Source organism: Balaenoptera musculus, chromosome 16, assembly GCF_009873245.2.
Source record: "Balaenoptera musculus isolate JJ_BM4_2016_0621 chromosome 16, mBalMus1.pri.v3, whole genome shotgun sequence".
NCBI lineage: Eukaryota > Metazoa > Chordata > Mammalia > Artiodactyla > Balaenopteridae > Balaenoptera > Balaenoptera musculus.
This window is the reverse complement of record NC_045800.1, coordinates 34178725-34199897: the sequence shown is the minus strand read 5'-3', so window position 1 is coordinate 34199897 and position 21173 is coordinate 34178725.

The window sequence follows — 21173 nt, the reverse complement described above, 5'->3', positions numbered from 1 at the left end:
TAGTGCCAAGAAAAACCTTGGTACTCAAATACATGAGAGGCATTGGAGACTGAGGATCCCTGAAAGCACAGTCTTTGACTTCTGGAGTCACGGGATATTTGGATGGAAAGCATTCCTGAGCTGGTCTGATCCACCTCTTCACCTGTAGAGGAGAAAAGTACATGTGAGGCACCATCCATGGTCACAGAAGGACTGTATCACCCAGTGTAGCCTCACCCTCAACTCACGGAATCTCAACTCACAGAACACTCCGAGGGAGAAAAGCAAACTTCCTTCAAAAATAAAATCAAACCAACAGATAAAGCCACATTTGGCACAGCCTTTCTAGGGGCAATCGGACAGTAAGCATCAAGAGCTTCAAAAATGTATTTTTTTTTTTTTTAAAGATTCCAGTCTTTTTTGTGTTGGGTCTTTGTTTCTGTGCGAGGGCTTTCTCCAGTTGTGGCGAGCGGGGGCCACTCTTCACTGCGGTGCGTGGGCCTCCCACTATCGCGGCCTCTCCCGTTGCAGAGCACAGGCTCCAGACGCTCAGGCTCAGTAGTTGTGGCTCACGGGCCCAGCTGCTCCGCGGCATGTGGGATCTTCCCAGACCAGGGCTCGAACCCGTGTCCCCTGCATTGGCAGGCAGATTCTCAACCACTGCGCCACCAGGGAAGCCCAAAAAAATGTATTTTTGATGTACTAATTCCTCTTTTAGAAATCAGGCCTGGGGAAATGTAGACAGAGGTGTAGAGAAAGCTTATGCTCTGGGATGTTCATTTATAACTGGGTAATTTAAGCTAGAAAAGTATTTATCCTGATTTTTAAAAATACATGTCTATACCTACATATATTCTTATGAAAACCCAATTAAGAAATATACCAAAATGTCAATTGTGAGATTATCTCTGGATAGAGGGCTGACAGTTGATTTTTAAATGTTTTTTTAAATATGTTCTTGAGAATTCCAGAACTTTCTTCAATAAATATGTACTTCTATAATTAGAAAAATAGTATGTATTACTTTTTAAAAATTCCATCAGATAATACCATCTTCAAAGAAACCAAAGAGAAAAAAGTTAAACCAATTTTCAGGGGGGCAGGGCTGCTGCATCCATCCCTAGGGGCCATCTGGGTAGAGGGCAAATTAAAACCTGAAAGTTTACAGTCAATCAGTTTGTCTTCATGAACCCTTCATGGGGAAAACTTCAGTCATTTCCCTTGCCTGGCACTCTTGTGGTCAGAGAATGAAATCCAATCATGGGGTCAGTTGGGTTTATACATTCCATGGCAAACCAATTTGGCCATTTCTCTGCATTTCCCAAAAGTTCTCTGACTTCCTAGACAGGAATTGTGAACACAGGGAGACCTTTATGCTGGTTCCTGCAGCACATCTGGTTTACAGCGTGTGCCAGATGGGCTCCCTTTCATCTGGGGAGAGGGGCAGGAGGGGACACAGGAGCCTCTGTAGGTCCGAGGAACTTCCCCAGTGGAGGCTCTAGTTTTTGGTGAAGTGTTTCAGGTTAAGATGTAAGTGTATCATGTTGGAGTCACAATGTCCTTTAACTTTAGGGGAATATGCTTTTTATTAGATGCTGCCCACCTGACCTTTAGGTTCATTGCTCAGCCCAAAGATGTTTTGGACAAGCTATTGGTTGGTTTATGACACCATCACACATTACATGAATATTTATTGAGCATCTGTTATGTGCCCTGTACTGGGGATGCAGCAATGAGCAATACAGATGTGCTCTATTACTCAGGGAGCTCACTTCTACCAGAAGAGGGCACATTGCCCTCATGTGTCCTCTTGCACTTGGGGACAGACTGCTGACTTTCTATCATTAATAGCCTCAGTCTGTTGTTTGGTCTATACTTAGCCTGTGATCATACCAGACACTCCATCACCTTGGACATGCTGAGTTGGAAATAAAACTCTAGGCAATGCTCATGTTTACAGCCGAAGAATAGTGAAAGGAAAGATACTGCTGGAGGAGAGTGAGCGACTAGGTTCATCTAGTGGCTGAGAAGAAAAGGATGAGATGATTAAGTGGCCAATACCAACAAGGCAAGAGGAACAAAAGAAGACAGATGCTGAAATGTATGTGCCATTGCAGCCATGTTGGGCTTTGGTGAATCCAAAGCATGGAGACCACATCCAATCTCTTTCCAGGAACATCTCCTAGCTGCACCTTTTTTTTTTTTTTTTTTTTTTAAAGACTAAGGTTTTTATTTATTTATATTTATTTATTTAATTTTTATTTATTTATGGCTGTGTTGGGTCTTCGTTTCTGTGCGAGGGCTTTCTCTACTTGCGGCAAGTGGGGGCCGCTCTTCATCACGGTGCGCGGGCCTCTCGTTATCGCGGCCTCTCTTGTTGCGGAGCACAGGCTCCAGACGCGCAGGCTCAGTAATTGTGGCTCACGGGCCTAGTTGCTCCGCGGCATGTGGGATCTTCCCAGACCAGGGCTCGAACCCGTGTCCCCTGCATTGGCAGGCAGATTCTCAACCACTGCGCCACCAGGGAAGCCCCTAGCTGCACCTTTGCCCACTACTGTTCTTAAAGATTCTTCTTCGTTTTTATTCCCTGCTGAACCTCTGCGGGGAAGGAAGCCAGATCCATTCTCCCCTTTCCTTGGTTACCACCGAACTCCTCTTTTCTCTTACCCCAAAGGCCTGAATGTTCCTGCTGAGCACTTTCCTAGACAACCAGCCCGATGGGGCCTAACCGACACTCATGTGACATCACAGGACATTTCTCTTTATCCAGAAACCAAGCAACCAGAAGCCTAACCACTGAAATGCTCACAGTTCTCTGTAAGAGTAAGCACTATTTACTATGACTCCAAGATTTCACAAGAGCCTTTTAATCTATTAAAGATAGAAAAAATGGTGCTTTGAAAAGTTTTTGGTTTATGTGCTTGGTGCACATTCTTCAATTTAAAAAAAAAAAAAAGCTAATTTGTATATGCTTTAGATACAGGATCTCTCAGGGTCCAGTGCAGGAAACATGGTTCAAATTAGGAGACTTTCGGGGAATGACCACTTATAGAAGGGTAATCAGTTGAGGGAACCCACAAGGGAAGTTGAGGCACCAGGACTAGCAGCAGTGGGCATTCGTTACCACCTCTGGGCCTGAAGGGGGAGGAAGAGGGACCAGTGTTACTGGAGATCAGGGAGAGCACAAGCCATAGCGGAGGGAGTTGGTTGGAGCCACAGTCTCAGAGGAGTGTAATCTCTACCAGAGTCAGGGTGCTGAAGCAGAATAGAAGGGAAGAAATACCCTGACCTCTTTCTCCTCCCACTCACTAATTTCCATTGGCAAAACCCAACCAGTAGCCAGATGGCCTAAGGGAGAGGTCAAAGGAAGCAGATGATGCAATCCCTAGGCATGAGCCTCCTGGGACAGAGAATAGGGCAGGAAAAAGTAGAGAATGGACTGGGTGGGGCAGGGGTGAGTGGAATTCAGAGAATAACCAGCACAGATACTAACACTCTCTCATACTCAGAACATGGAATTACTCAGAGCATTGTTTTCCAGCACTCTTGTTAAATGTCATTTTATTGGTCAAACCTCCCAAGAGTTGTGGGTTGTTGGGGGTTTTTTTCCCCCTCTCACAAATACTTTCTGAAATTCATGGCTGGCTATCCCTGTAACAATATCATTTTCATTTATTGAAAAATATTTATTGGGTGCATATTATGTACCAGACACTATTGGAAAAGGTCCTACATTTGCCCCTTCCCCATCTTTCTCATTCATGGGGATCATTTCACCTTCCATTTTTCAACAAAAATCCAAATAATCCTTTCCATTTGGACCTGTATTTATATAACCACATCTGCTTTACTTTTTTGGTAAATCTCAGTTTTGTTTGACTTGATGGTCTGTCCTGGACAACTGAACCCGAAGCATCTCTGAATCTAACAAAGTTTACAGTTTTTTTCTGGAGTAGAACTAAAATTGTTGGTAATCCTGTATATTTATTTTTTAATGAGGAGACAGTACTTTTGGTTCTGTGAAGAACTTTCAAAATGAAACTTAGAATAAAATAAATATAAAATTAAAAGAAAAAAGCCCTTTTTAAGAGTCTGTCTACATCAGCAGCTTTCAGATTTTTTGACTGCAGCCCACAATAAAAAATACTTATTATATCCCAACCTAGTTTCATGAAACAATACTCACCATTCCCTTGTTTGAAGCATCCTGTTACTTTCCTTTCTATCCTATTCTGTTTCTTTAAAAAATGCTGACAGTGGGCTTCCCTGGTGGTGCAGTGGTTAGGAATCCGCCTGCCAATGCAGGGGACACGGGTTCGACCCCTGGTCCGGGAAGATCCCACATGCCACAGAGCAAGAGCTTGTGCGCCACAACTACTGAACCTGCGCTCTAGAGCCCACGAGCCACAACTACTGAGCCCGCAAGCCACAACTAGTGAAGCCCGCGCACCTAGAGCCCGTGCTCTGCAACAAGAGAAGCCACTGCAATGAGAAGCCTGCGCACCGCAACAGAGTAGCCCCCGCTCAACGCAATTAGAGAAAGCCCGCGCGCAGCAACAAAGACCCAACGCAGCCAAAAATAAAATAAAATAAAATAAATAAATTTTTTTTAAAAAGCTTTAAAAAAAAATGCTGACAGTAACCCACTAAATTGATTTTATAGTGTATTAGTGGGTTACACTCTGCAGTTTGGAAAACCGTGGCCTACATAATATCTTGGGACTCTTTATAAAATAGACCCGGCACTGGAATTTATATTTCAAGAGTAGTTAAGATGTCTTAAATGTTTATTTTTCAGCCATCATCAAATGTGCCAATCTCACCATTTTTCTTTGATTTTGAGAACTGCAAGCTGGTCAGAGCAGCAGCTCTCCTGTATCTGCTGGAGAGTCCTGCGTTTACTGCCAGTTTGGCTTGTGGTTGGAAGTGATTAGCAACAGGGAGGAGCAGCTGTGGCTTACCAAATCATCTTCGTAAACACAACCGGTGTTTTTTGCTTGTTTATTTTAACCTGAAGAAATCTGTTTGACTTGCAGTTTGGGAGGGAAACGTTTCATTGCAAACACAGTACAGGTGGTCCTGGGTGGGCACCTGACTCATTGCCAAGGGAATGGGGGGATTTAGATAGGAATGGAGTCCTCACCCACCACCGAGACTACTACGGGGGAGGTGGCCAGGGGGGTGAAAATCATTACTGCTATTCATCAGGCACTTACCATGCGTTAAGGGCATTCTGTGCGTTATCTCAGTTAGTATAACAATTCAGTGAGTAGGTATTATTTCCTTCATTTTAGGGTGGAGGGAAGTACTATTGCTATTTAGATAGGAGGAAACAAGTTCAGAGAGGTTTCATAACTTCCTGAAGCTCCCACAGGTAATGCGTAGCAGAGCTGGAAATCAATTTAATCTCTTACCTGCAATACTATAATACTTCTTTTGTCTCTGATCTGGAAAGAGAAGCAGGGGGAAAAAAAAATCCTTTTGGCTACTGGGGCATTAGATGTGGGGTTTGGGGGTGGAGGTTCGCTTCCAGTTTCTGGGGTTGCCTTGGCAAAGATGCCATCCCTGTGTCTGGATTTCTGGGTTAAAATTTAGAATTCCAGGTGTAACACAAAGAAACAATTGGAAACTAGAGGGCAACTAATATTATCACTCAGCTTGATAATAAAATCAACACACTTCTAAGAGCCATTTAGACTGTCTTTATCATTCATAGCATGGTCTCTATGAAAATTTTTTAGAAAGCACATCCAGTTCCGAATAACATACTTTTGAAATACATTTAGTTTGTGAACTGGTGCATTTAACGTACGCAAAGTATGATTCCTTGTCTAGTTGCTTTCTCCCCCCCAAATGATAATGCATTATGCATTTACATAGCTGGAGACAGAGAATTGGGAACTATGGAAATAAAGCAACATCATAGGCTTCTACTATAAAAGAGTAGATACAGAGAAAAGGGGAAGAGGGCTGCTTCAGGACTTTCTGGGAAATACTGGTGTTGAGTGAGACTTTCAGAAAGAAAGACGTAGTAACAGACTTGATAGTTTGAGAAGCAAGAAAGGGTCAGCATGTACATTAAGGATATTGCGACTTTTAGCCAATTTATAGGCTAAACGATGTTAACATCTTATAGGCTAAAATAATGTTAATATCTTAAAGGCTACAGTAGTGTTAACATGCATTGTAAACACCTTCTCCTTTGAAACTTTGCTTAAAAGAGCCAAAGCAACAAGTTTATAGTCAAGATCAGAGATCAAATACACCTTTCCGGTACTTAGACTTTTTCATTTTCTTTATGTGATATTGTTACAGTTATGTTTAAGTGAATTAACTAGACATTTTTAAGCCCAATGGATACTTGTCTGTCCTATATAAACATTGGTGAAGTATCTCTCTGGATTTTAGCTTTCCAGGACTTAAATTGCCCATGAAATAACTGCTTTGCTCATTACATTAGCCAAAAAGAAAGCAAGGCAGATCAGTTGATAGTTACAACTTGAGATGAGGGTTAGGGTAGGGCTCCTTTTGACATATGTCACCGCAAATTAAACATGGATAGTAAAATTACAAAAAAAAATAGAAGACAAGAAAAAAATCACATATAATTACAAAATGCTTACAGTACATTGGTAATACAAGTTCCAAAGTTGTGGATCCACAGAATCAAATGCTTGTAGTGGCCTGGTAAGTAATATGTATTCTTGAAAATCTAATGGCTCTGGAAACTTCTTTTATGTTGCTACTCAGAGAGATGCCCAAAAGATTTGTGATCAAAAGGGTCAAGGCCATGGTTCTGTGCAGACACTGCCTCTGAAAATCACTCAGAAATGACTTTCTGCTTGGTTTTTGGCTTTGAAAACAAAGTTGTTTCCATTAGATTTGACCCACTGAGGAGAAGGAGAGATGGTCAGCATCCTATTTAGATAGCATTCTTCCAGTGTCCAGCCCAGACTTTCTGTCTTGGGGGATGGACCACATCGGTTCTCTCTATAAGCTGCTGATTAGAAACCAGAGACCAAGGAACCAATATTATGTTCTCACCAAAGTTAATATTAGGTTAGGTACCCATTCCCTGGGCAAGACATACTATCTGAAAGGTGGGCTCTGGATTCTCCAGATAGGTTCCATTTTCTTCCCTACCCACGGTCTTGGTGCATGTATAGGGAAAAGGACAGAAAGCCAGGTTTGGGGCCAATGTGAAGAAATGCTATGTAGATTCAAACACGGGGTTGATTAGAAGAGCCGACTCTCTATTAAATAGGATTCGCTCTCTTCCAACTGGACATGCACAGAAGTTGGTTTTTTAAAAAGTATTAACTTATTTTTTTTTCCCTTCAAGCTTAGCCAGAGACCTCATGGAGGTCTAAACCTAAGCCAAGCTTGATCTGTTTTAATTCAACCACTGTTGATTTATGGCTTAGCAAAAAATGTCTGAGAATTTTTTTAAGCTAAAACAAATTTTTTTTTTTTTTACCCTAACTTGACTCTCTCACATCTCAAATACAGTTGAAGGGATATTTCTCAGACTTTCAAAAGACAAAGCCATCTTTGGAATGAAAGGGAGCCCTTAAAGCTTCAAATCCCAGTAAGAAATCCTGTGATCGTTTATATACAAGTAAAAACAAATATATTGGAAGGCCATATGACACTTTAAGTATGTTCATTTGATTCCTCTTGAATAGAGATGGGAATAGAATCAACTCAAGGCCAAAGGGGAGATGTGGGTTGGGTTGGGAGCGTTCTCAGATTTGGTGCCAGCAGGAGGGACACGAAAGTTCTCTTGCTTCTTTCTTTTATCCCGTCTTCCTCTTTTTTTTTTTTAAAGATTTTTTTTTTTTGATGTGGACCATTTTTTAAGTTTTGAATTTGTTACAGTATTGCTTCTGTTTTAAGTTTTGGTTTTTTGGCCACGAGGCATGTGGGATCTTAGCTCCCTGACCAGGGCTCGAACCTGCACCCCCTGCACTGAGAGGCGAACTCATAACCACTGGACCGCCAGGGAAGTCCCCATGTCTTCCTCTTCTTACCACCTCCTCCCATTCCAAAAACAAAACTCCTCCCCCACAAACATTGTCCAGACAGAAAACAACCCGTGGTGGGTTTTCTTCCCTACCTGGCTCTGGAATGGGTGTCGTTACACAATGTGAGCAGGAATCAGACTAATAAGCAATTACCAACCACAAGAAGGAAACCAATAGCAGGCCACTGGTCCCTTCCAGCTCTAACATTTTATGGGTCTAACCCAGTTCACAAGGAGCAGTCTTTCTGAGCCTCCACTGGCATTCGGCCTGTGCTGCGTGGTCTAACCATCCATTAGCTGCGGGTTTACAACTCTCACCTTCTGTTTTTCCCTGTGTGAGCATCCATCTTTCCCATAAGATTGTAAGCTCAGTGAGAGCAGGAACTGATCATGTATTTTGTCTCATTTCCCACAGCTGTGACCTTCAACCTCCCTCCCAAGCATTCACACATCAGCCCAGTGACTGCCAGAGTCCCCGGCCTCCAAGAACATGCAGAAGGAACAAAGGTAAAAGGTGTGTTTCTTCCTAATGCTGAGGCAGAACGAAGCATATAATTGCTGATAATTGCATTGCATTCTTCTTCCTGGGGGATCTTTGAGAAGCAGGGAAGGGGCATTCTCTGCCATCATGTATTTGTGCAGTGTGTATTTCTCTACTACATGCATCTCTTCGTGAAAAAATTACTGCTTATTCAGCAGCTCTGCTCATGAAGGTTAATATATGTCCAATACTTAGACTGCCTTGGCCCAGACCTAGAAGTACTGATTTTACTTCTAATGCTTTAAATTCCTTTTATGGTTTTAGTGTTTCAATTTCATGACTACAGTGAATTCCTCAGAGCCCAGCACCACATCTGTGCTGTGTGTTAGCTTTCTTGCCTCAAACATCATCCTGGTAGCAAACCAAGTAATGTATTAATGGGCAAGAAATGGACATGGCCATGAAAACAAATGAAATAGTGGACCAGGATCATGCTTAAGTATTTAAAAAAACAGTCCAATTCTTGGCAAATATACCTTTTGCCAAAGCATGATGCCAAGTTTAGAAGTGAATTTATAAGGACAAAATAGCTGTTATTTATTGAGCATGTATATTACTCCATGTACTATGCAAAGCACTCCATAGCTATTACCTCATTTAGCCCTCAGAACATTTCTAGGAGTCATTACTATTTACGATTTGGCAACTATTGTTGTTGAATGTGTGTCACCAATGTTCAGAATGACTCATTTGGTCCTTACATGAGTTGATGATGTCTTGTGTGTTTATCTTGTACTATGTGAAGACTTTGTAGTGTTTATTATGTATCTCACCTGTGCTTGTTATATTAGTTGCTGTAAGAAAAAGGTCCCCAAGACCAGTTGCATAAACAACAAAAACATTTATCTCTCTCTCATGTAAAAGTCCAGGAGGCAGGTTGCAGGTTGGCTGGTGGCTACACTCCACATGGTCCTTTAGGGCCCTTGGCTCCTTCTGTATTTTTTCTCCATCATCTCCAAGGTATGTCCTAGTGTTAAGGTATCAGACCAGTAGTGATATATATTATTTCTACTTACTTTGGAGAAAACTCAGTCGCACAGAAGTCACATCTGACTTCAAATGAGGCTGGGAAAGGTATCTGCTGGACAGACAAGTGTTTGGCTATAGTTCTATCACTATGAAAAAGGGATGAATAAAATTTGGTAAGTAGCTCACTATGTCCATCACAGACTTCAATAAACAGTTTGTGAGCAGTTGGAGAGCTAGGCTTCTGTCTTATTCACATTTGTCCCAATGACAGGATAAAACACCTGCTGCAGAAATATTGGTAACAAACACTCGACTCACGTGCCAGCTCTCCCTACTCTGATGCCAATGGCAGACATCACTAATCAACCATGGAACTCTTTCCTGCTAAACCTGAATATGCCCTCAGAATCCTTTGCTACACAGTTCCTCTGGAAGCCGCTAGCAATCAGTGGGGATAGGCACAGGATTTGAATCCTATTAATCATTCCTGATTGTAGGTATTCAATATTGAATAAAGGGAAGAAAGAACCATACTAATTTTCCCCTTATTCCTTGGAAACAGATATGTTAGTTGCTGTGGTGGTTTTAAAGTATGTCTGCAAATTCTTTGACATGCCTTTCTTTGAAAGGTAGAGTTTAATTCCCCTCTCCTTAAATGTGGGCCATTGGTGACTTACTTCTAACAAATAGAATGGGGCAGAAGGAATGCTATGTGGTTTGTGAGACTATCATAAGAAGGATACAGCTTCCACCTGGTACCCTCTCATCTTTGAACTGCTCACTCTGAGGAAAGCCAGCTCCCATGTCACAAGGACACTCAAGCAGCTCTGTGGAGAGGTCCAGGTAGAGAGGAACTGAGATCTCTAGCCAACAACCATTATCAGTTTGCCAGCCATGTGAGGGAGCCACCTTGAAATAGGATCCTTCAGTCTCAGTCAAGCCTTCAGATGATGCAGCCTCAGCCATTATCTGACTGCAACCTCATGAGAGACCCCCAAGCCAGAATTGCCCAACTGAGCCACTCCCAAATTTCTGACCTACAGAAACTATAAGAGATAATAAATGGTTATTGTTTTTAGGCACTAAGTTTTGGGGTGATGTTGTGCAACAAATAATATAGACTAATAGATAAATGAAGAATGAATGAATAAAATAATTGCCTTCTCAGAATGGGAACTTGTGCAATGTCAGGAAAGCTAGGACTAAGAGGGACTGGGCTTGAAAATGAGATTATGGCAGGGATGGAGGAGGGAGTTGGTGGAGGACCCAGTTGCTGGTGTTTGATGGAAGCCAAGGCAGGAAGATGGAGCAAGACATCTATTTCTAGGTTGGAAGGCAGGGGGCATTAGGGTCATCCAACAAGGGTAGGAGCTCACCTTCAGGGTGGACTGGACGAGGACAAGTGGCTAAATGCCAGGAGTTGTTTAAATTGTATCTATAGTATCTGAAGGTATGAATAGGGGGAGCAGAGGGACGAAGATTTTATAATTATTTTTTGGTTGTTGGACTGTTTTGTCAGTAACAGCCACTCCCTGCTTGGACTAAATCAGGAAGGGGCTCATCTTTATGAGGTTACAAAAAGCTGACGATGCTTAAGGAAGAATCAATAGGCTCACAAGAAATAGAAAATGACAGTTATTCTGTGGTTTTTCCAACCAGCTAGATTATAGGAGCTGCAATAGCTTGAAATTCCTCAGTTTGATCCATAAGGAGACTCTGATACCTCCCAAATCATACTCATATCCCCCATCCCCACATGGCCTTGTCACAGTCACCCTTAAGTGCTCCTTAGGTCTGTGGTCCCCCTAATGCTGTCCCAAGATCCCATCCATCCACACGGTGCTGCTGCAAAACGTTTCCCTCCTCTCCCTTCTGCACAGTCCTGGTTTCCAGTCAAATCATCCCTTAGACTCCACCTGGGTGAATGGAGATAAACCCAGTTTACCACCAACTCTGTGCCCTAGTGCAAGGTTTAAATGTGCACATAATTTACATAGTAATACAATTAATGCTGGTTTCATTTTAAAAAATGGAAATGACAATAATGGGATTATGCTGGAAAGAAAAGTGTGTGTGTGTGTGTGTGTGTGTGTGTGTGTGTGTGTGTGTGTGTTGGGGAGCTGGAGGGGGGCGTTTAGTCCTCTTCCTCCATAGTAGAGAGGCAATAGATAATCTCTAACACTGAGAGAGTCAAGAAAGAGTACTATAAGCATGCTATTTTTAAAATAACAGTAAAATATGAGAAATAGCTGAAAAGTTAGAAAGTAGTTGCCTCTGGGAGCAAGAATTGGGAGTGGAGAGAGATGGAGCTGTTTTTTATCATAAACCTAGTAATAGTATTTGACTTTAAATCAGTGTGATCCCAATTTTGTTTGTATATACCTATATATATACAAGTATACATAGATGTATGTATATACCTATGTATACATGCACGCACATTACATGAATTATATGTGTAACAATATATATTATATAAAGATTACATTGTTTACCTGCATCTATGCACATTAAAAAATATAGAAGAAAACAAACAAAAGTCAACTATGCTGTCTCTTAGGAGGGGGAAAATTAGGGTCGTAGGTAAGTTTTAGCCTTAGTTTTGGCTATTATCTCTATTTCCCAAACTAACTGTAAGGAAGACACATTGGTTTATTGTCATAAGTTTTTTAAGAGGGAGAGAAAGAGAAGACAGGAAAGGGCACCTTTCCGAGAAGTGAGAGATCTGGGTTTATCCCCAGCTGCACCACTAATTCTCTGTGATCTTGAACAAACGGCCACCTCCCTGGGCCCCTGTTGATGCAGCTATAAAAGCAAGGATTGAACTGAACTCTGAAGAATAGCAGTGCTCAGAGCTACCATTATCTAGGACTTATATTGCTGACCCCTTGCTAAATGATTTATTTACACCAGTCGTTCTCAAACTTCAGTGGGCACGAAGGCCCACTGCAGGGCTTTTTAGAACACAGATCGCTGGGCCCACCCCTAGAGTTTCTGATTCAGTGGGCCTGGGCTGAGGCTGATAATTTGCATTTCTAAGAAGTTGCCAGGTGATGCTGATGCTTCTTGATCTGGGGTCCACACTCCACTGACCTACATTAATTCATTTAAGACTTACAAAAACCCTGTACGATATTATATCCCCAGTTGTTTAGATGGGGACACTGATGATTGAGAGATCATATAGAGTCAGAGCTATGATTTGAACCCAAGACTATTTGAACCAAAGTTCTTGCTATGACCATTGAACATACTGCCTTCTGAGGTTCCAGGCCACTTCGACTTCCTATGTTTCTAGTTTACAAATGACAAAACCCACATGTCCAAGACCAAACCAAAGCTCTCCAGAAAAATCCCAAGATAATCCTGAGCATGCGCAGCTGCTGCCCATGGTGGATGAATGGGTGCTGAACCCAAGAGCAGCTGTGAGAAGGAGCACGAAGGACCATGGAACTACTGGGCCTGAGCAGGCTAGCAAAGGGATTAAGGTCTCATTTAGGCAGCCCCCCACAACTGACTTGAACTTTTCTTTCCCTTCGCCTACAGTTTATTTGGCATTTTCTGGGTCCTTAATCGACAGTCATTTGGGTGGTTAAAAAAAAAAAAAAAAGAGGAAATGAGCTTTCTTCAATGTTGACTTTTCTTTCAAATTCATGACAGTGCGGTGTCCCCAGGAATGGTTATTTTCTTCCCTTTCTCCCTAGCGTGAATTCTCAAGTAAGTAGCAAATGATTTCAAATGCATGCCGACCACAGTGGACAGCTGCCAGGAGAGAAGTGAAAATAAACTGGTGACAGGAAGTGTCACAGTTCACAGAAAGGGCAGCGAGGATATAGTAGAGCCAGCCTATGACACTTCTGGGTCCGCATGCTGAAAGACTTACCCGGATGGGCTGCACAGCCACAAATCTCCTAGTAATTCATTAAGTAAGAGAAGCACTCCCAGAAACATTGCTCTCCTCTCCTAACACCCTTTGTCTTTTAATTTCCAAACTCCGGGTTCATTCATATGTCAAGCAAGCCTGGATGTCTCTCTAAACAACTCCTTCATTCGTGATGGAACACATTGCAGCAAACTAATGCTTTCACTCTAAGTGTTTTAACAGGCTGAGGAGGTTTCCAAGCTTTAGGATCACAAGATGGATATATGATCGGTGTGAACCACAAAATAGCATCAAAAACAGCACGAGGGATGGTGGAAACAAAAACAAATCGTGTGGTACTTTGCCCAGCAAAGGGATTACAAGGCGAGAATGAAAGCTACAGGGATGAAAAATTACACTAAAAGTTAGTCACAAGACAAAATAAGATAACAGAGTTGAGGTCAAACATATCAATCAATGTAAATGGGCTTAATTTGCCTATTAAAAAAAAGATTTTCAATTTGGCTAACAGAGAAAAATCCCACATTCTGCTCTATGCAAGAGACACACTTAAAACAAGAGATCCCAAAAGGTTAAAAATAAAAGGATAGATAAAAATATTAAGACACATGCAAATTAAAACTTAAAAGTAGAGTTGCAATCTTGATATCTAACAAGATGAAATTTGAACCAAAAAGCATTACAGGAGACAAAGAAGGAGATTATAAGATGCTAAATGCTTCTTTCACAATGAAGGTATATAAGTTATTAATATTTATGCACCTAACAATTGGAGATGCAGGAGAAATAAAAACCCACTACTAATAGGTGATTTAACTACATCTCTCGTATCCAACACAAATCAAGAAAACAGTGAGGATAAAGGAGAATGAAACGCATAATAAGGTAGGTCTTATAAATCTATGTAGAAATCTGAACCCCAATAGTAGAGAAAATACCACCTTCTCTATGACCATACCTTGAGACACAAAGAAAACCTCAATAAACTCCAAAGAACAGAAAGAGTACTCTCTGATCACAGTATAATAAAACTAATAATTATTAACAAATAAAAAACCAAAAAGACCACACCATCTGAAAATTTAAAAAAACAAAAATCATGTTAATAAGCAGCTGTTGGTCAGAGGTAGAAGTACAGCATGCAATTACAGAATTTCTTGAAAATAATAATAATGGATACAAATAATCAAGTCTATGGTATTCAGCTAAAGCAGTTAATAGAGGGAAAAGTTTAGCATTAATTACATGTATCAACATAAATGAAAAAATGAATCAAGCACCCCACTCAAAAAGCTAGAAAAGAACAAAGTAAGCCAAAAGAATCTAGAAAAAAGGAATCAATAAGAAAAAAAAGAATGAATTAGAAAATAGAAGAAGAGTAGAATTAATAAATAAACTCAGAGCTGAAACAATCAACAAAATATACAAACCACCAGCTAAACTAATTAAGAAAATAAATGGTAGAAAGCATAGACACACTGCATAAGAAATAGTAGCAGCAGGTGGGTAGGGAAAATCATCAAAGCAGAGAAATCTAAAATAAAAACATAAGAGATTCTTTCTTTCCCAGTTCTATGCAAAATTATTTGAAAACCTAGATGAAATGGATAATTTTCTAGAAAAATACAATTTACTTAAATTAATCCCAGTAGAGACAGTCTTAACAGACCAATTACCATAGAAGAAATAGAGAAAATGATTAAAGAGCTTCCCAACAAAAAAGCACCAGGCCCAGTTGGTTTCACAGGGGAACTCTACCAAACCTTAAAAAAAAAAAAAAAAAAAAAAAAAAAGAAAAGGAAAAAGAAAACTTCAAATAATTTGAGAATTATAAGAATAATAACAGCAATGGACTGAAACATGTAAAATGTGTTCATTTCCATGAGCTGATAATATAGATACCAACTGGTAATGATACTAAAACAAAACAGCAACAACAAAACCTGATTGTCACCTTTGGTAGATATTAGAGTCTTTATATTGAAAGCTGGCTATTAAAGGAAAAGAATCAAGCAGTTATTTCTTTTCTTATATAGACTGTATATCATGATGAAGGTAAGTTTCTCTTTATAGAAACATTCCAGTTAAAAAATAAAAAGTACTGATAGGTTTAGAATATCACTATTTTGTAACCTTTAACAAAATCTGTGGATCTGGGCTATAATTATTAAAGGGTGCTCACTTCTCAAAGGGACAGATCAAGAGACATTACGTGTTTTAATGGAAGGCCGCTGCACCACCCATAATGTATTCTAGGCACAAAATCAAACCTGAATCTGACCAAGCCTCTAGAACTACTAATTTACAAGAAACACATGATCCAGAGGAGCTTGTGAAGTAATAATCCAGGGATACAATCAGCAAAACCCAAACAGTGGAGATTCTACAGGAGAAATGATTCAATTTCCTAAACAAATACATTTCAAAGGAGGAAGAGGTGGTGGGAGAATCTGTTGATTAAAAGAAATTGAAGCATCATTAAACAATCCAACATGTGGATGCAATTTGGATCCTGAGTCAAACAAATGATGTAATATTTATATGACAATTGGGGGAAATTTGGACACTGGTAATATGATGATATTAAACATTTATTGTTAGTTTGTTTAGGTGTGATAGTGTTATAACTTAAAAAAATTTTTTTACTTTATATTGGCATATAGTTGATTTACAATGTTGTATTAGTTTCAGGTATACAGCAAAGTGATTTAGTTATACCTATTCATATATCTATTCTTTTTCAGATTCTTTTCCCATATAGGTTATTACAGAGTATTGAGTAGACTTCCCTGTGCTATACAGTAGGTCCTTGTTGATTATTTTATATATAGTAGTGTATATATGTTAATCCCAACCTCCTAATTTATCCTTCACTCCCCAACCTTTCCCCTTTGGTAACCATAAGTTTGTTTTCTAAGTCTGTGAGTTTGTTTCCGTTTTGTAAATAAGTTCATTTGTATCATTTTTTAGATTCCACATATAAGTGATATCACATGATATTTGTCTTCCTCTATCTAACTGACTTCACTTAGTATGATAATCTCTAGGTCCATCTATGTTGCTGCAAATGGCATTATTTCATTCTTTTTTATGGCTAATTAATATTCCATTGTATATATGTACCACATCTTCTTTACCCATTCATCTGTCAATGGACATTTAGGTTGTTTCCATGTCTTGGCTATTGTAAATAGTGTTGCAATGAATATTGGGGTGTATGTATCCTTTCAAAGTATGGTTTTCTCCAGATACATGCCCAAGAGTGGGATTGCTGGATCATATGGTAGCTCTATTTTTAGTTTTTTAAGGAATCTCCATACTGTTCTCCATAGTGGCTGTACCAATTTACATTCCCACCAACAGTGCAGGAGGGTTCCCTTTTCTCCACCCCCTCTCCAGCATTTATTGTTTGTAGACTTTTTGATGATGGATGGCCATTCTGACTGGTATGAGGTGATACCTCATTGTAGTCTTGATTTGTATTTCTCTAATAATTAGCAAGGTTGAGCATCTTTTCATGTGCCTGATGGCCATGTGTATTTCTTCTTCAGAGAAATGTCTATTTAGATCTTCTGCCCATTTTTTGATTGGGTTGTTTGTTTTTTTGAAATTGAGTTGCGTGAGCTGTTTGTATATTTTGGAGATTAATCCCTTGTTGGTTGCATCGTTTGCAAATATCTTCTCCCATTCTGTGGGTTCTCTTTTTTTTTTGTTTTTGGTTTCCTTTGCTCTGCAAGAGCTTTCAAGTTTAATTAGGTCCCATTTGTTTATTTTTGTTTTTATTTTCATTACGGTAGGAGGTGGGTCCAAAAAGACATTGCTGCGATTTATGTCAAAGTGTGTTCTGCCTGCGTTTTCCTCTAAGAGTTTTATAGTATCTGGTCTTACATTTAGGTCTTTAATCCATTTTGAGTTTATTTTTGTGTATGGTGTTAGAGGATGTTGTAATTTCATTCTTTTACATGTGGCTCTCCAGTTTTCCCAGCACCACTGATCGAAGAGACTGTCTTTTCTCCATTGTATATTCTTGTCTCCTTTGTCATAGATTAATTGACCATAAGTGCATGGGTTTATTTCTGGGCTTTCTATTCTGTTGCATTGATCTATAAGTCTGTCTTTGTGCCAGTACCATACTGTTTTGATGACTGTAGCTTTATAGTATAGTCTGAAGTCAGGGAGCCTGATTGCTCCAGCTCTGTTTTTCTTTCTCAAGATTGCTTTGGCTATTTGGAGTCTTTTGTGTTTCCATACAAATTTTAAGATTTTTGTTCTAGTTCTGTGAAAAATGCCATTGGTAATTTGATAGGGATTACATTGAATCTGTAGATTACCCTGGGTAGCAGAGTCATTTTTATTTATTTATTTTATTGATTTATTATTTTTGGCTGCATTGGGTCTCTGTTGCTGCACGCGGGCTTTCTCTAGTTGCGGCAAGCAGGGGCTACTCTTTGTTGTGGTGTGCAGGCTTCTCACTGCGGTGGCTTCTTTTGTTGCAGGGCATGGGCTCTAGGCATGCAGGCTCAGTAGTTGTGGCGCATGGGCTTAGTTACTCTGCGGCATGTGGGATCGTCCCAGACCAGGGCTCGAACCCATGCCCCCTGCATTGGTAGGTGGATTCTTAACCACTGTGCCACCAGGGAAGCCCCAGTATAGTCATTTTGACAATATTGATTCTTCCAATCCAAGAACATTGTATATCTTTCCATCTGTTTGTGTCATCTTTGATTTCTTTCATCAGCATCTTAAAGTTTTTGGAGAGCAGGGCTTTTGCTTCCTCAGGTAGGTTTATTCCTAGGTGTTTTATTCTTTTTGATGTGATGGTAAATAGGATTGTTTCCTTAATTTCTCTTTCTGATCTTTCATTGTTAGTGTATAGAAATGCAACAGATTTCTGTGTATTAATTTTATATCCTGCAACTTTACCGAATTCATTGATGAGCTCTAGTAGTTTTCTGGTAGCATCTTTAGGATTTTCTATGTACAGTATCATGTCATCTGCAAACAGTGACAGTTTTACTTCTTCTTTTCCACTTTGGATTCCGTTTATTTCTTTTTCTTCTCTGATTGCCTTGGCTAGGACTTCCAAAGCTATATTGAATAAAAGTGGTGAGAGTGGACATCTTTGTCTTGTTCCTGATCTTAGAGGCAATGCTTTCAGCTTTTCACTGTTGAATATGATGTTAGCTGTGGGTTTGTCATATATGGTCTTTATTATGTTGAGGTATGTTCCCTCTATGCCCAATTTCTGAAGAGTATTGTAACTTTTTTAAAAAGAGAGAATTCATATATTTCAGAGATACATTCTGAAATATTTAAAGGTGAAATTATATGATGTCTGGAATTTGCTCCAAGAGATTGGAGGCGGGAGGAAAGAAAAATCAATGAAGCTATAAATAAGATCGCCAGGAGTTGGTGTCTTCTTATATATATTTATTTATTTATTTTCTTAATTTTTTGGGCTACTTTGGGTCTTAGTTGTGGCATGCAGGATCTTCATTGTGGCATGTGGGATCTTTCGCTGTGGTGCAGGCTTCTCTCTAGTTGTGGCTTGTGGGTTTTCTCTCTCTAGTTGTGGCACGTGAGCTCTGTAGTTGTGGTGTGCTGGCTTAGTTGCCCTGCAGCATGTGAGATCTTAGTTCCCCAACCAGGGATTGAACCCATGTCCCCTGCATTGGAAGGCAGATTCTTTACCACTGGGCCACCAGGAAAGTCCCAGGAGTTGGTATTTAAGGAAACTGGGTGATGGGACATGGAGGTTCACTATATTAGAAATTTCCTAAAGTAAAAATTTTGTTGTTGTTGCTTTAATTAGTTACCATTCTGGGTGATTGTTATTTTCCCCTTATACTTTTATGTCTTTGCCAAGTTTTTCACAATGATGGTGATTTACTTTAAATAATGGGAAGAATGCTTTGTGGCAAGAACTAAAATGCTTCGTGGCCAAAAATTGTCACTCCCTAATTTCTTAGCTCACTGTGTAAAGTTTGATAACACCTAAATGTTTATTGAGTGTTTACTGTGTGGCGGATATATTCCAAATGCATATGTGGACTAACTTATTTATTCTTTTTTATTATTATTAAAATATTGTTAATTTAAAATGTGTTAATTTCTGCTGTACAGCAAAGTGATTCAGTTATACATATATACATTCTTTTTTAAATATTCTTTTCCATTATCATAGGGTATTGAATACAGCTCTCTGTTCTGTACAGTAGGACCTATTTTTATCCATTCCATATATAATAGCTTACATCTGCTAACCCCAATCTCCCACTCCATCCTTCCACCCCCCAACCCCCTCTCCCTTGGCAATGACAATTCTGTTCTCTATGTCTGTGAGTCTAATAGATAGGTTCATTTGTGTCATATTTTAGATTCCACATATAAATGATATCATATAATATTTGTCTTTCTCTTTCTGACTTTCTTCACTTAGTATGATAATTTCTAGTTGTATCCATGTTGCTGCAAATGGCAATCTTTCATTCTTTTTTATGGCTGAGTAGTATTCCATTGTATATATGTATCACATCTTCTTTATCCATTCATCTGTCAGTGGACATTTAGGTTGTTTCCATGTCTTGGCTATTGTGAATAGTGCTGCTATGAACATAGGGGTGCATGTATCATTTTGAATTATAGTTCTGTCTGAATATATGCCCAGGAGTGGGATTGCTGGATCATATGGTAATTCTATTTTTAGTTTTCTGAGGAACCTCCATACTGTTTTCCATAGTGGCTGCACCAACTTATAATCCCACCAACAGTATAGGAGGGTTCCCTTTTCTCCACACCCTTGCCAGCATTTGTTATTTGTAGTGTTTATGATGGTGGCCATTCTGACTGGTGTGAGGTGGTACCTCATTGTTAACTTATTTATTCTTAAATATATTATTATTTTCCTCTTAGGATGAGAAATGGAAGCCCAGAGACTTTAAGTAACTTGCTCAAGATAATATAGCTGGTAAGAGATAGAGCCAGGCTTGGAACTCAGCCTGTCTGGCTCCAGATCTTACTCCTCAAACCATGTTATCCTTGCCTCCTGACTTGAGTAATTACTTGGTGAAATGTCGACATCCTCCCCGTCCTCCCCTCCCATTGGAGCAGCTCATGTGTGTGCTTGAACATTATTACACTGCCACGAAGAGTCTGGCTCTTGTTTGCATCATTGTGGGTGGCCTTGGGCACCAAGTCTCTTCATTCCCTGAGCTTCAATTTTATCACCTGTAAAATGAAGAGGCTGGACTGTTTGATGCTGACTTGTTGCTTCCCAGCTATGTAGCCTTGCGGAAGTAACATAACCTCTCTGAGCTAGATTCCCATCTCTGAGAAGAGGATCATTATTTCTGCCTTGTAGGGTGGTTGAGAAGAAGAGAGACCAAGTGTGAAATGTGTGGGGCACAGTGCCTGGCATGATAATGATAAGTGATGACTGCCATTGTCTCTTCCTAGGGGTTCCTGAGTCTGGAGGGGTTGGGAAGAAGGACTCACTTGCCAAGGGATATCCTACTGGGCCTTGCAAGGGCATTCTGGTGACTCTGTGGCGAGGATTCCACACTAGCACAGGCAGGGGATAAAGAGGGGCCTAGAACCTTGAGCTGAAAAGGGAGCCTAATAATTGTTTGAGCTGTCATTTATTAAACCCCTACTATTCTCTAGATCCTTTACAAATACTACCACATTCAGCCTTGACTCCTCCTGGCAGGGCAGATGTTAACAGCATCCCCATGGCTAGTAGTGAGTAGAGTTGCCAGGATTAAAAACTGTGCTCTTTC